Source organism: Electrophorus electricus, chromosome 11, assembly GCF_041902795.1.
Source record: "Electrophorus electricus isolate QZ-2024a chromosome 11, ASM4190279v1, whole genome shotgun sequence".
In the NCBI taxonomy this organism is placed as follows: domain Eukaryota; kingdom Metazoa; phylum Chordata; class Actinopteri; order Gymnotiformes; family Gymnotidae; genus Electrophorus; species Electrophorus electricus.
Window position 1 is genome coordinate 3,642,825 of NC_137507.1, and position 16,544 is coordinate 3,659,368.

At 47.8% G+C, this 16,544-nt stretch overlaps 1 long non-coding RNA gene across 1 annotated transcript; it reads left to right on the forward strand.

Annotated features, from left to right (window-relative positions):
- Positions 1 to 2,642: 2,642 nt before the first annotated feature.
- Positions 2,643 to 16,180, forward strand: LOC145660015 (uncharacterized). Its single transcript, XR_014126230.1, has 3 exons — positions 2,643 to 2,781; positions 4,381 to 4,528; positions 15,574 to 16,180. It is a non-coding gene; the product is annotated as an uncharacterized LOC145660015 (long non-coding RNA).
- The last annotated feature ends 364 nt before the right edge of the window (positions 16,181 to 16,544 follow it).

A 16,544-nucleotide genomic window follows, 5' to 3' on the forward strand; every position in this document is an offset into this window, starting at 1 on the left:
CTAAAAGTGACAAGCATCATATTGGATTTGGTGATCACTTTGTGATTAGTACAATTTCTAGTAATATTCCGAGCTCTCGCCCAAAGTTACATACTAGACAGTTTACTTTTGTTATATTTACATTGCAAGTAGGCGACCGACTGGTCAGACTGGCTGGCTAGCCAGGTACCCTATGTTGTCTAGCTAGCAACTGTGCTTGTATTTGGTCTAAATAAATATCAATATTTAAAATAAATTACAAACCTTGAAACCTTTATATATATGCCTCAATGTGGACCATACATTCTACATGCCATGAGTTCAGTTTTCAGCTGCTTGTAGCTAGATAGCCATTTCATTTCTTAGAATATGATTGATATTGCATCACACTTTCCTTTCGCATTAATAAGAGAGCATTATGAGAGAGCACAGATGTCACACACAGATATGTGAGCTTTAAAGAAAATAATATATTGCGAGCTACTTTTCATAACTGTAATCATTTGACTTTGCAGATGTACTCGAGTAAGAGTATAACATATTCCTCTTTTAAAACAACTCTTAAAAGTACAATTTGTTCCAAAAGTTACTTAAGTAAATGTAACAGAATAAACGTAGCGTGTTACTACCCATGTCTGCCAGCCACTAATGAAGCTCTAAGAGGATAGCTAACACTGTTCATGGCAACAGATTATAGTCTGTACACCTACAAGGTGTTTCTAGTACAGTGGTGTGTGATTATATAATATATAGCAGTGGACCTTAAAGGAGTAAAGTGACAGACAATATGCAACATTATGCAACATATTCCGAAGTTCTAATTTTTACCAAACTCTGCCAAATATACATTATTAGGGACAGGAATCTATTATAGGAATAGGAATCTAATCCCATAGGAAGACTGTGCGTTGTTTTGGTAGGCTGTTCACATATAACGAATATCACTTGAAATGCATAAAAATGAATAGATGTATGTCTCCCAACATTCCTCAATGACCTTCATTAACTCTGTGGTCTGTCCTCGTCGTCGTCCACCTCCACCAAAAACTGCACTAGCTCACAGCACTGCAACCTCTGAGTCCTCTGTGAATTACCTGATCTTCACTCCTTTGTCTACATTTAAATGGCCCTTATTAGTCAAATCTCTCGGTGTGAGTGAACCGGTCCTGACCCTAATGCAGTCTTGCTCTCGTGCGTTTGACCCACGTCCCTAAGTACTGACTTGTACCCTACGTTGACTTGTCTGTTCGCCATTGTTGTGATACATGTTAAAGGAACATTTGTTATGAGTCAGCCAATCTGCAGAAATGGATTTATCTGGAAGAGATTAGGTCACGTGTAATGTTACGTGGTCAGTGCGAGAACACGCTCTACAGTGCCTGATTTTTAGCGTGATCATGGACTGCGATGTCCCCGAGTCCACAAGCACAGCCACGCGTGACTACTCTCTTGGACTCGTCTCTGTTATGTATCCAGACCTCCAACGTCAACAAGACCACGAGCACAGGAGTGCCGCCAGGGATTTTGGGCCCTATGAAAAGACAGCACACTGGACCCCACCACCCTATCACAACAGCCTTTGCTAGGGCCCCTGTTAACCACAGGCTATGAGAATCGTCTTAACTTCTCCCTCCGTACGGCGCCACTGGCCATATGTGAGAGACACACTAGCTGACCACCACAGCATTTGCTAATGGGCATTGCACACTTTAATGAAACCTTTCTGCCCCTTCAGAAAGAGCCTTCCTTTTAAATGGTAATATATGTGTGCACCAATGTCCCATATCAGATTGGTTGTGGAGGTCAGGTATCCCTACATAACAACTGTTTAATCTTTTATCTCCGAACCGTGTCTGTGAGTACTCTCCCCTCCTCCAAACACAGGAATGAAATGTGCGCTCACTCACACACTCACACACACACTCACTCTAACCCCTTCTTCTTTACCCATCCCCCTCTGGTCATTAGGGACTGAGTCCCTGCAACGCTCTAGCGATCTGGCCAAATTGAAATAAACCCGAGTGGACTTTACTTATCTAATCCAACCACCTCCAGCCCTCGCCTTCCCCCGCTGTGACACTTCATTTGTCTTACAGCTCACTGGATCAGGAATGTCCAATCACTGCTCAGTGGAAGGCGTGCCCTGCCTCCACCCCTCTCCGTGGGTCCGCCCACATCATCACTGCCTTGCAGTCATAGTGCTTGGGCATTGCCAGGCAAAGGTTTTGCAGTAAATTAGATACTGATGTTTTGCAACATTATTTGTCATTGTATAAGATATTTTAAGTTTTAAGTTGTATAAGTTTTTATATTGACCCATTTGTTGGAGAGAAGTCAGGTTTTTAAATTCTTATTTTTTAGGGCTTTTTTGTTGTTTGTTTTTGCTGATATATAGATGCATGCATTTTAAGCCATACAAGAAAGCCTGTTAAAAGTGTTTTAAAATGTTAGATATTACCTATGTTAGAGTATACTGGAACCAGTACTTTTAACAGCTATTATCTTAAGTGGAAGGGTACTGTACTCCCATTATGAAATATTTTCGCTACTAGTACAAGACAATCAAGCAAACATGTTAAACTTATTGAGGCAAACGTTTAATAATATACCGTATCCCCACATTGTGTTTCTCTCACTATATGTGCATCTCTGTAGGAAGAAGGATATTCTGAGACCATAACTGTTATGAGACACTTGTTATGCTGAAGGGCCCTGCTTGCGGAGAAAGAAAAAAAAACCCTGCAGCTGTATCACCAGGAGTGGCATGTGTCACAGTAGCGCTGAGCTTATTTTTTCAGCAGGGTAAGTTAACCACATGGAACTGCTACCCTGAGCAGAGCTGCCTAAAGCAGGATGCTATCGCGCACTGGAATATTCCAGACTGCGCACTTCCGAGAGGGGAGGCGTCGCGCGGGCTCTAAATGTCAGCAAACACACTAAATGAACATTTGCGTTATTGACAGACCCTTGCAAGCTGAATGAAAGGGAAGACATTAGTGCGACGGAACTGTTCGATTCGTGGCCCGTGTGTAGGCCTAACGATTAAACCTTGCCGTTGAGGCCGCGTGAAGGATTCGTTGATTTCGGATGAACGCTCGAGGAAGCTAAATATCTGAAAAACCGAGAGAGCGCTCCTGCCTCTCGCTCTCGCGGATGAGACAGACGCCTCTCTCCCACCTGTCACACAACTGACAGAATGTGGCAAAGGAGTTTTCTGTTTTTCTCGCCTGCTTAAACGAGAGTCTCCCACAACGCCTTCAGCGTGATTTACAATGCATTCGTGACTGCATGCATCACGTAGTCCTACGCGGTAAACGGGTGACAGTTCTCCGGGTGTGTCTCTAAATGTCACTGTCCCCCAGAGATGCTGCCACAAGGCCGTTCTTTAATGCGGCTGTCACTTTTGGTATGGACCTTTTTTTTTTTTCCTGCCGGCACCTTTTGTTCAGCTGTATAGTGAATGTCCTTCTTGAAGGATCACAAAAGTGCTCTCAGAAAAAAACAGCGGAGAGGAAATGGCTGCTCAACTTCCCCTCTCTGTGTGCTTCTTTCGCTCATATTTAGTCCCTGCCTTCTGCATAACTTTTCAGGCACACTGACCTGAATATTGTTTTGAATGGAATGTACGAAGCACGACTTTTAAACGTGACTTTCATCCTAATCGCCCTGTCAACATCAGGTTTAAAATATTTTTAAACGAATTCCCAGCATTTCAGGCTGGAGCAGTTGTTCCTTTTTCTCGTGCGAGGGGGTTAATCCTGCCGTCGTGCTACGATCTGAGCTCTGCTCTGCGACCACGAGCCGTGTAAGCCCCAGGCGGAGGGACTCGGCCCTGCTCACGCACTGATTACGTGAAGAGGAAACGAACTCGCGGAAAGGTCTCCTGACGTGGGGGGTGTAAAGGATGGAGTGTCACGGACGTGGAGGGAAAGGCAGTGCACTGCTGCTGCTGTAAACATTTCATTGTGGACAGCAGGAAGATCTGCAGACGATGGGGCCATGGTGTTTGGAGTGGAGTTCACATTCTACTGCATTGTTTCTAGGCTTTATTACCCCCAAAGACCATCCATGGAGCACAGGGTTTACCTGGGCCATGCTGTAACACTGTAAATGAAATCTCCATACACAAAGGAATGGGATTGTTTATTTAGTAGCAAATACTTCTAAAACTATCACAAGCGTTTAAGGTTGGAGTTATTTTCATATGTCGTGGGTCCTCATGGTAAATCATTTTTTTAAAAATGAGAGATGTGGATTTTAGAAATTAATTTTTGTGTGTGTGTGTAAACAAACCAGCTTGCGAGTATTGTAGTGCAAGTCTCATTTTGTTCATTGATTATATATCTCACTTGGGAGATCCTTGAGTGGGATTTGGGATCGACCTTTTTTTTCCTCTGACAGGGAGAACCCCATCTGTCTGAGAAGGCCCCCATTTCAGCACTCCCAAACAAGGCCCTATCAGCGTGGCTAAGAGCTTATCAATCACCCCAAGAGTTGGAAACACGAGATTTATGTGTTTGGCCAGCCGGAAGATGGATCATTTGGAGAGGTACATACTTTGTCATCAAAATTAATTCAGAGACATATCCTGCAGTGGATTATGTTGTTTGTAAAATGTCCAACTTATACAATTGTATTTACATATGGTCTGTTCTGTGGACATTTTATAATACGTAGCCATACAGAACAATTAAAACACGATGACAAATCTCTTTAAAGGCTTTGATAAGGTTAGTACAATGACACCAGCTTTGAACAGTTAAAGGCACAGTCTAAACATGTCTGGTAGGGAATAGTTAGCATAGTCCAGAGCTAATAGCCAGTCATTGTTCATAAACTTAATATAAAACTTATTAATAAACTTAATAATGTAATTTTGCCCTTAGATGTTTCTGATGCAGCCACTCTCCTCATACGGAGTATGCATCAGAGGCTTTCAATGTAATAACGGAGCCACCCCGTTAAAGCTACCCAGTGGACATTCTGACCTGCAAGGGGTGCTGTAGTTCTGAGCCAATCAGTGCCCAGCCTTTTGTTAAAAACCCTGTTGAAGTCAAGCAAGGATACCTTCTTCTAATCTGTGAACGTACAAGTGTTTACTGGTGATAATGTCACACATGCATACCTCATTTTTTCTTGTAATTTCTCGTGTCAATGGGCACAAGGGAGGAAGGGTCCAGCCTTTCTTCCCATCGAGTCTGTTTCTTTTCTTCTCTTTTTCTTCTTCTTCAACACCAACAACAACAATCCATTTATTTCACACTAGATTAGATAATTCAAGACTGGAACATTTAGCGGTTCTGTTCTAAACAGCTTTTATTTTATGTTCATTATTAGTGTCAGGAAAGTGCCTTGCTTTGGTGGCAAGCTAGTCTGGCAAGCACTGGACGTGCTTTTCCCCTAGCACTTCCTGCTAGCCAGCGACAGCGTAGGTGATTTCGTAGCTTTAGTTTAATGATTTCTTAGGTCCTCTAGATCATTTTTGTATCATTTCATCCGAGTCAGAGCCACGCCGCTTCGAGTGGGCCTGTGTGAGCGTACGCCCCAGTTGGACAGAGGAAACTTGCTGCGCTTTAAGCAGGCATGAGTGTTCCAGCAGCTACAGGGATTGCATCAGTATGGGCTCATTCTGACAGGCCTTTGGCTGTCCCTTGGTCTCCACATCAGAAGTGCCGTGCCCGTCTGCGTGCTTTTTTCATTCGCGGCGTGCAGCACTGAGGACCAGGGACTTGTTTTATAGCGGGGCTCGACGAGCAAGGGCCGAAAGAATAACGCTAGTCAACGATTGCCTCTCGCCGCTTCAGCGGAGTCTGCTCGTCGATGCAAATCTCCACAGTGATCTCTTCTGCTTCTTTGCGCTTTACATCTGGATTGAAGCCTGGGGATGTGCCGCCGTGCTCGCTGCACGACAACAATCACGAACGAGGATCCGGACGTGCCGTCCACGTGACGTCGGGGGAAGTGGTGAATGCGAGTGCGTAGGACCTGTGGAGGCCAGAGCTCATCAGTGGTGCATATATAATGTTGCTTTGGCAAGGACGTGCAGCCCGTGGCCTTTAGGAAAGGGTCAAGATGACTTCTCAGAAGCAGGGAAGGTGCTCATTGGGTCGGCCTTTCAGCAACGTTATTGACTTTGGCAGCTTCGGCATGACGCAGGGAGTCTGCTCTAAACGCACGGTGCTGCAAAGGCAGCATATGGGCCTTGGGCCACGATATTCCAGTGGCCGGGCTGCAAAATCCTACCCTTCGGTGCTCTTTTGTGGGCGGTAGTAAATGCAGGGCCCGGGTTGTGTTTGCGTGCTCTCTGCAGAGCTGAACTCTTTGTACTGGTTTAGTCATGCCCTTCTTCTTTCTGTTATTTTTCCATGAACTAGCCAAGGGAGAGTGCTCCTCTATTTGAAACATGGTCGCACTGGGTGATGGGGTCCCTGTGCTCATTGGAAAACACTTTCTCTTCGCCCATAGATGGAGGCCCTCGTACAAACAGATTCCTGGCAAGAAATAGTAGATGCTAGTTTCCCATATTTTAGCTTTTTCTTTTTTTAGAGTGGCAAGAACAGTGTCGAAATTAGTTCTGCTCTGGGTAGAAAGGGATCTCTGTGTTTAAGATATGGCTATACACTTCTCTCTTCAATAACATTTTTTATTATTATAGGACTTGGGCTCACTGAATTTGCAGGTGTTGTTGGCTTGTGTGTGTCAGTGTTTGACCATGGCTCTGTGTGAGAGTGTACGTGTGTGTGTGTGTGTCTGTGTCTGTGTGATCGGATGCTAGTCCTGTGGAATCATAAGCGCACGTGCACCACCTGTTCCGGCTGCTGATTGGCTGCATGGCTGAGCATGATCTCTGTTTAGTCTGCTGTTATTGGCTGCTATTGGCTATTATTGGCTCTTATTGGCTGCATGGCTGAGTGTGATCTCCACTTAGCCCGCTGTTATTCATCCGCGATGCCGAGGCCGGCCCGCCGAGTGCGGAGAGCCACTCTAACATCAAAGCCGCCCGCACACTGCTGCCTCGCCTCCCTTAGGAGCGCCCTCTTTTGATTCTCTCCCTCTCTTCTTCTCTTTCGCCCTGCCTCATCCTCTTTCCCTCTTTCCCTCTCCCTCTCCCCGTTTCTCCTTCGAGCGTCCGCCCTTCTTGCCGCCATGGCTCCCGGTCACCTGACGCAGAGCAGGGGCCTTCTGGGGCGGCGCTGCCCGCCCGGGTCTGCCACACTGCTGAATTACAGCGCCGTTGCACGTTATTAGACATGACACTCCAGCGAGATAATGGAGGCTTTCTTCATCCCCCATTTGAAATCCTAATCGCATTTCTTTGATTAATAGGCGCTGATCTGCATATCAAGGGCTCTTGTTAATTTACTCCAGTGCACGCCCCTCCCACCCCCCGACTAACTTCTTTATGATGCGCTTGTGAAAGAGATGAAGGGAAGAAAAGAACGATGTACATATCTGCCTTCCTCATCTTCTCCCTCGTCTTCAAGCTGGGACGAAGCTTCTAATGGCAGATGAAGGAGCTGGGGGATAATGGTTGAAGCGCAGTGTCCATGGAGGGCTTTTCTGTTTCTTTTGTTTGGGGGTTTTTTGGGGTTTTTTGGTGCCATGGCTTTCCCTCTGAGATGCCGGACCGCTGCCACCCTTACCCTGTTCCCACCCACGTGGGACCTCTTCAGTGACAATATTCTATGTGATACTTTTAGCGTCCTCTGCACTTGTTGAAAGCGCTTTGAGTTACAAAGCTGCAATACGTTAGCATAGTAATTTATTACTGTGATGATGTAAGTATTCTTTGCGCTTCTCTGCCTTTTTCTGTATGCCCTAAAATAAATGGGTTTTTTTTAAATTATTTTTGATAGTCAGTATACAGAAAAACAGTCTGGTTTTAGTTCAGGTCTGGTTTCCTTCCACCTTTCCTGCTGGGGTGTGTGGCTCCTGCACATTCATTATTCCAGCACCGGTTCTTTGCGATGACCTTTCCGGCTCAGTTGGACCATCCAGGCCCCCGGAAGCCCAGGGCTCCCCTCCATCTCTGCCCCTAATGTGAGCTGGACTGGAGGCTGCCTGGGAAGGCCCACCCACGTAGACTCCGATGCCATGTGTATGACGCGTAGTGTCAGCCATGTGCCATGCACAGGGTTCTGACCCAGCCTGGCGGCACGGTAGCAGCAAGAGAGTCCTGGATCGCAAGGAATGTGGCAGGGGCCAGAGATGTCGAGTGGCTTGCGGCCTCTCCGAGACTTCCGGGCGCATGACGAGAGGCAGCGGGTGACCGTTTCTAGTTCTGAAGGCTGAGAATGACTCCGCAGAGCTGAGATACACCTGCCTTCTTGCTCGGCCTCTTGTGGTTCGCCCTCTTGGCCAGAAATCATCATGACTGGCTCCTCCACTGATTGGGCATACAAGGATCCCGCCATCAGAGCACTCCGTGATGTGTTTTGCTGTCGGGAGACGCGAGGCTCTTAAACGCTCGACGAAGTACCTCACGCCGTGACTGTCGGTGCAGTTTGTGGCATAATGAGTGGTTCCCCGGCGTCTTGCCCTGGTGCAGGGTGGTCATCACCAGCACATTGTCCACAGTAATAACACACAGTAATAGTGCCAGTGCTACCGCTTCCTACAGTCTTTGTAAAAGATTTTGTCTATACCAGAGGGTGAGTTCGTGATAAGAAACCGCAGACTGTTTGTATTTAACTTTCTAGCGTTATCTCTCCTCATCTGTTTCCAACGGTTTTATGCAAAATTACAAGCGAAGCCCAAACTGGTGGTCCCCAGTTATGTGAGTGAAGGGTCGACGTTGTCAGAAAGTTGTCTGAATCAGATGAGACGTGTGGATTCTTTGGTCGGAACAAAAGCTCAACCAGGCCCTTTGGGCTTTGGGATTAAGGACTACTGCTCTTAATATCTGATAAGAAGATTCCTATCTCTACAGTCACTGATGGAAACCAGACATTGTTCTCATAACCAGTATGACTGTTGGCAGATATTACTGTAAAGTGAATTTCTTTAAATGAAGTGTCTCTCTCTCTCTCTCTCTCTCTCTCTCTCTCTCTCTCTCATATAGACATGGAGCTAATATGTGGCTCATAGCCAGAGGCACAGTAAGTTAATTAACCAGCTCATTTCCAGAACACCTCAGAGGAACTTAAAAGACGATGCCGACTAATTTATGGGTTAATTAATATGAAGGGAAAAAGGTAAACATCGTAAGAATCAATTTGCCAGCATCGCCAGCACCGGGGGGATCCTGGAGCACCCACATGGCAAAGATGCTTTTCGGCTGAGGAAACGAGAGATGGGCCCACAGCCCGCAGAGCTGTGGATTGTTCCGGAATAAATGAAGGTGCCGGCTCTGCTGGCAGCAGCCTAGGCAAAGCAGTCGCAGCTTTGTCCGCGCAGACAATTAAAAATCTTGCATGGGCGGTGCCTTCCAGTCTTGCGAAGCGGTTGTTGTCTGGGGGGGGGGCGTGATGGGGAGGGGGGGTGCTCTTGTCGGGACAGGTGCCAGAGTCCAGGTGGGACGGATTCCTCCTCTTCCATAATGCCAAGAGATGCCTGTCTGTCCGAGATTAGACGTTGAGGCGAGCACAAGGAGCTCCTTCCGGTGAGAGCCGAACGTATTGAGATGATAAACAGGCCGGGAAAGAGGCTGCGTCGGCGTAAGAGGGCGGCCCCTTTTCAGTGCGGGCGTGCTTTATGGTACGACGCCTGGCCCTCGCTGAAAGGAGACCCATTTTGGTGATGAACTACAAGGCTCCAGAATTGTGATTACAATCATGCAAGCTAAATCACTTTGCAGTTGGAGAAAATAACCTGCCTAAGATAATGAATGGCTGAGACTTCGGCTTGATTGGCACTCCAAGCATAAATAACCTGGAATTATTCGTAATAACCATGGTAACGGAGTGGTAATTGCCAGAAAATTCTCTTGTCTCAGAGCCGTGGTCGGAAGGGAGAAAAAAAGAGGAAGAAATTAGTCTTTGCGCACAGTTAAACCTCCATTAATTGTAAGCATTGTGTGCGTTTATTTATGTCACAAAGGACAGCACAGGCTCAGACTCTCAGGGGTTCTTTCTTTTGCCCAGAATGAAGGCAATTAGCATTAAGGCTCATGAAATGTTTTCTCCCTCTTGGAGAATAAGAGTCAGATCCCAACTAATCCACAGATAAGGGCTGTGGAAATTATGTAAAGTGCCGACATTTAAGCCCTCACATTTGAAAGCCTCCTCTTTCTGTAGCGCCAAAACTCTTTCCTGGACCAAAATAGGCACTTCCTAAAAATGCACTTTTCCTCCTTTTCAGTGTCACCAGAAGGTCCATGCAATAAGAACTGACGGTTAGGTGTCCGTAACAGAGTGCCAGACCCTTTTCAGCGAGACCTCTCTTGCCGATCGGGCATGTGGCCCGACAGGAGTGTCTGCTAGGTAGGATTACAGGTCTGGCTGTTGCATGGTGGGTGGGTGGCGTGGCAAAGGAGTATAACAAGTGCTGCTCAGACCCTGGGATCATTTGGAATTTTTGGGAAGTATGTGCCTCCCCTCGGCTGCATGCCGGGCTTGGAGCCTAGACGAGGAAAGTTCAGGAATCTGCTGATTAATAAAGATACAATGCAAAAAGGCATTCTCTTCCCTCAGCATAGGTCTCGACTAATCGGCGTATGGCAGACATGTGCGGAGTGGGAGAAGAGGAATGACAGTCAGAGAGAGAGAAAGGAAGAGCCAGGAGTCTGGTGAGGGGACCAGAGAGCAGAAATCCCCAAATTCCCGGACCCTCGCACTGCCAACATTCGCCTGAATCTGGTCTGTCTCGTCTCAGACGACGTGGCTAGCTGGGCTTTGGACGTGGACAAATGGCGAGTGTGAGTCCTGCGGCGCGTCTGATAATCCCAGCGCCATGGGCGGGGTGAGTGGGCGGGGGTGGCCCAGGGGTTGATCTGAGGCCCTGCGGGGCCCCCGGCTCTCTCCAGGGGGACAGTGGAGGCCTTTGTTCTCTTCTCATTCCTGGCATACCCTTCGCAGGACAGCCTCGGAGGAAGCCTTGGTTCGGTGAGGGGGGGTATGGGAGCCTTCTTTCCCTGACTGAGTCCAGCCCCCCAGTTCTGGACCAGTTCAGTATGGAGCAGGGCCAGAACTTGGAGATCCCTTTAATTAAATGTGCCCAGGTGCAGACAATAGGAGTGGGGTGAGGTGTTAGTAAGGTGCTACCAGCATGGCTGGGAGGAGCTTGGCTGTTATGTGCTACTGATGTGATGGCAGAGGGTGCCGGTATGCAGGGGACGCAGGGTTCAGAAAGACTCTCGGGTCCACGAGACCAGCAGGTTGTGTTAAAAACAACCCCTGCAGAGCAATGATGTCAGGCATAAGAACACCGTGTACTATACACTTTTACATAAGTAGAAGGCTCAGTGGGAGTTCATACCGTGTGCCAGCACGTAAACGTAAACTAATAATGTTGTTTTTTGGTTATTAAATATGCATGCACATCCAACGTAATAGTAATAAGATCAGCCATGATTGCAACTGATGAACCTTTCTGTTGTTTCCCATTACTAATGCAGACCAATGGTGGCTGTGTTGCTTCTCTGTGATTGGTTGCTTCTGTTTGGCTCGGAGGAGATAGGGGAGTGGGCCCTCCGCCTCCCCAGCGCCGACCCCATCCACCCCCTACCCCCGTTACCCCCATCCGAAAAAATTGGAGCAGACATTTCAGGGACGGATGTGTGCTCCCCGCGGAGGATTTGTTTAATGGAAATTTGGTGTAGGGAACATCCCCCCAGGGGACACCGAGCTGGAGCAAATCGCAAGGACGTGCACAGAAATATGACATTTTATCCGCTATTGGCATCACTAATCATTCAAGCCATGATGTACTAGCGTGCTTACACACACACACACACACACACACACACACACACACACACACACACACACACACACACACGTGTGCTGTGCCTCTACCTGAACCATCTGTGACACTCACCCCACCCTTGCATTCTGCCCAAAACAAACGGTTCTTTTATGTGTTGGCTTAAAGTCTTGAACACGTTTCTTTAAAAGACCTTCGGTAGGCTTAGCCTGATGACAGTGTGAGCTAAGGACACCTGTAGCAGTTATACGACTGCTGCATGCCGTCCGTAGGTGTAGCGTTACCTGTTCCCTACAAGGAAGGCACGAGGCAAAGTTACACGTCACCCAAAACATGCTTAAAAAAAATTCTAAAATGGCTAACCGGCTAAAAGGCAGCGAGGGACGATTAACGCGACGGCTTTTTCACCGCGCTAACTGACCCGTGCTGGCTTCTTTTCATCGGTGTTAGCATTTGCAGGCCAGGCGTTTCTTTCAGGGATGGAACAAAGCTCCCAAGGAGTGGGTGAGAGGAGAGGGGGAGTGGAGTGGGGGGCGGGGCTCTGCAGCAAGCTAGGCGGGCAGACGTGTCCGATGTAGACGGGAACAAGCTCCGACAGCTCGACCGAGGACGGCGGAAGGAGCTTATTTCATGGCTGATTTGTTTTAATATCTGGAGCAACAGCAGGAGAGCGAGTGAGGAGTAGGAAGATGGAGAGAAGGAAGGAGGAGCCCGGCTGCTGGAGGGCGAGGGAAGGGGACAGGCGAACAGAGAGAGAGAGAGAGAGAGAGAGAGAGAGAGAGAGAGAGAGAGAGACACAAGGAGAAGCCGGAGGGTCGCGATCGATCGGGGGGCCCCGGCTCGGCGCAGCCCGTCCGTCTCCCTTGCTCAAGCCCACTTGATTCGACTTATCAGTTAATTAGCAGGTTTAGTGTCTGCTGGAGCAGCAAACACAGTAAGCTGTATTGTGCCGTTGCCCTCCAAGGCCCGAGACCCGTCCCCGCGGGACGTAAAAGGTGAGATGGGCCGGACAGGTGAGCGTTGCCGCTTGGCCGCGGCCAGGTCAGCAGGCAGGAGGGCGAGAGAGAGGGAGACAGAGCGACGCGGAGACCAGAAGAAAGGGGGGGAATTCTACTTTTAGCTTTCCGAATGCCTGAGTAATGTCACCCTAAAAGAACAAAAGACAAAAGTACAAAACACGACAAAACATCTGTCACGGACTTCAAAAGCTTGTCTCGCTTCCCCGCTCAAAAGAGAGCCCAGAGGAGGAAACGGGGCTTGACAGTGGCAGGAAGCTGTCTGAGCGCGCTGCGAGCTCTCCGACTGCGTTTGAGGTGTGCGGCTCTCTGAAGAGCAGAAGAGGATCCAAAGTTTTAAAAAAAACAAAAAACAAAACAAAGAAAAAAGGTGCAGCGGTGACAAGAGTGATCTTCAGATGAAAACCGGAAAACATTCCTCTTTGCCAGCTCCGTTTTGATAGCCACAGAATGTGCCAACTGCTTGGAGACACATGGGATGCCCCAGTTTTAAATCTGATTTAAATCCACACGGACCCCCTTCCACATCTTCACGCTTTTATGGTTTATTACCCAACCAGTGGCAGAACAAGGGCTTGTTTAGAAGGATTCTTCAATACAGGGGTTTACAAACTGCAGTCTGTAATAAAGAGACAATACATCAACTGCATACGCTATAATTTACCGAACTCCTTCTGCTTGAATACGTTCTGGCAGGATGTGCTACATTTGTACTGTACTGCAGACTGCATGCCTGGATAAAGCAGCCTCACTTTACACACCAGGAACGGGTCCGCTAGGACACGTTGCCTTTGAGCGCTGTTTGCGCCGAACCCCCCCATGTGGCAGCATTCACCTCTCCTCTGCCATTTTGTTTCGTGTTCACAGGAGCCTTCTGAAAGCCATTTGGAAGGCTGGGAGGGAAATCTCCCCCTTACCAATGCCTGCCTTTACTGAGCGCCCAGCTTTACGCATACCCACCTTTACTGAACGCCCAGCTTTACAGCATTTCCACCTTTACTGAACAACCAGCTTTATGCACACCCACCTTTACTGAACGCCCAGCTTTACGCACACCCACCTTTATGAACACCCAGCTTTATGCACACCCACCTTTACTGAATGCCCAGCATTACGCGCACCCACCTTTACTGAACGCCCAGCTTTACGCACACCCACCTTTACTGAACGCCCAGCTTTACGCACACCAACCTTTACTGAATGCCCAGCATTACGCACACCCACCTTTACTGAACACCCACTTTTCCAAACATCCACCTGTACAAACAGCAAGCTTTAATGAACATCCACCTTCAATGAACACCCACCTCCATAAATGGACACCTCTACAAGCACCCGCCTTTATGAATGGTCACCTCGATAAACGCACCCACCTTTCTGAAAGCCCACTTTTAAAGGAGAGCACTCCTTTTATAAATCACCATTTTTAATGAACACCTGCCTCTACAAACGCCCACCTTTGTGAATGTCCACCTTTACGAACGCTCACCTTTACAAATGCTCTCCTTTACGAACACTCTCCTTTATGAACGCTCTCCTTTACGAACGCCTGCCTCTGAGCTTGGCACAGAGTGCTTGGAAAAGCGAGCTGCGCTCGCGCACTCTTGCGAAACAGGAGTCCTTGAACCCGCTATAAAACATATGCATATGCATAAAGCGATCCCTTCTCTGCCTCTCGGCCTGCACACAAATTGATGGTGCTATTATGCGCACAGCGGTGGCACTTATTCCTCTTGTCACCGTGACAGCTGGTCGTCATGGCACCTGCCGAGCTGCTCCACGCCCGGTTATTGTTGGGGCTGATTGGTGACATCACTCTTTTTGGCCCAGCCTCCGGGGTGGCGCGGGGCAGCCGCGGAGGGGACGGCCTGACTCGGGCCCGTGGTGAAGTCACAGGCTGGGGCCGGTGTAAAGCCACCTCTGCCCTGCCTACGTCTGCTGTGAATGCTGGGCCTCATGGATGTCATCATAAGAGACAGCACAAAGGCTGTCCACATAGTGTGTGTGTGTGTGTGTGTGTGTGTGTGTGTGTGTGTGCGTGCGTGTGTGCGTGTGTGCGTGTGTGTGTGTGTGTGTGTGTGTGTGTGTGTTCATGGACTGAACTCAGTTGGTGATGAACTGGGCTCTGAGTCATTTCAGAGCTGAGAGAAGGAGTCCGTTCTGTGCTCATTTCTTCACAGAAATACAGAGTACAGAAGTACTGAGTTCCTTTTCAGGAGCGTTTCTTTCCTGCATATGTTGTGAAATGCAGAATTTCAGTATGAAAGTCTCAGAGTAGGGGCTTGCAACATTACTATTATTTACTCAGACATTTTGTTTGGGAAGTGAGAGTAAGTGCTGATGTGTATAGTGTGTGTGTGTGTGTGTGTGTGTGTGTGTGTGTGTGTGTGTGTGTGTGTGTGTGTGTGTGTGTGTGTGTCTCCCTCTGGTTCCTGTGTCTGGGCTGCTCCAGTTAGCTAATGGTCCTTGCAGTCTTTTCCCTCCATGGTGTCATTATTCTGCATTCCACATGGCTGGCGCACTAATAAACACACTGTGAAATGCATTATGGGCCGGAGAGAAAAGGGCGGGGGCCAAAACATGCCCTCCCATTCACTGAAGCAGGCAGGCTTTTTTTCTTTTCTTTTTTTTAATTGTCCATGATTGGAAAGTCAGTGAGGCCAATCGCTGCTCTGCCTGCTTTGTAACTAGATCTGTTTTCAAATCCCCTGAAAAGCATGAAATGACTGCACCGCCTGGCAACCCCTTCGAAATGAGTCCGAAGTGAGCCACTCTCAGTTGCTCTGTCCGAACACACGCTGAAGCTGATTCCCACTGAAGCTGATTCCCGATGAAGCTGATACCAATTGAAGCTGAAACCCCATGAAGCTGATAGCAGTTGAAGCTGAAACCCATTGAAGATGATACTAGTTGAAGCTGATCCTCATTGAAGATGATACTCGTTGAAGCTGAAACCCGTTGAAGCTGATACCAGTTGACGCTGATACTTGTTGAAGCTGATACCCAATGAAGCTAAAACCCGTTGAAGCTGAATGCTTGCCTCCCGCGAGTCACGTGGTTTGGACCACCACGTGCAGTGGGAGGATCCTGTTCGTAGCCACACCTGCACATACCTGTATTGTGTTAGTCTTTGTGTATTTAAACTCTTGTCATTGTGTGCAGTGTTGTCAGTTATTGTTGACGTAATGTGTTAATGTAGCATGTTAATGTTAATGTTAAATGTTCTTGTCGTTGTTAAATGTATCCGTGCTCATCGTGTTTGTTCAGTGTTAACCGTGTTGCGTTCATTGTTTGTAATACATGTGAGTGCCGTTGTCTTTCAATTAAATGTTTGTCCATGTCGAGGAAGTCTGTGCGTTCTGCTCTGCACCCTGCAGCACTCGAGCCATCGCGTTACAGATACCAGTTGAAGCTGATACGCTACGGTTGGTTTGGCTTGAAGTTAGAACACTCTGGAAGGCTTCTGGAAGGTCTAAACAATGTGGATTCTCTCTGGATTGTCTAAACACTCTTCATGGCCTAATCCACAGCTGATGCTCCTAAATAAAACCGATGACAAGCAGATACCTCAGGTAGAGCTCCAAGATTCACAATAATCTCCCACTGAGATTACAGTTCTGACGTCTTCATGTTTAAGTATTCATGCTTATGTGTTAATCCCACATTGCAGGGATTGTCTTTCTTAAT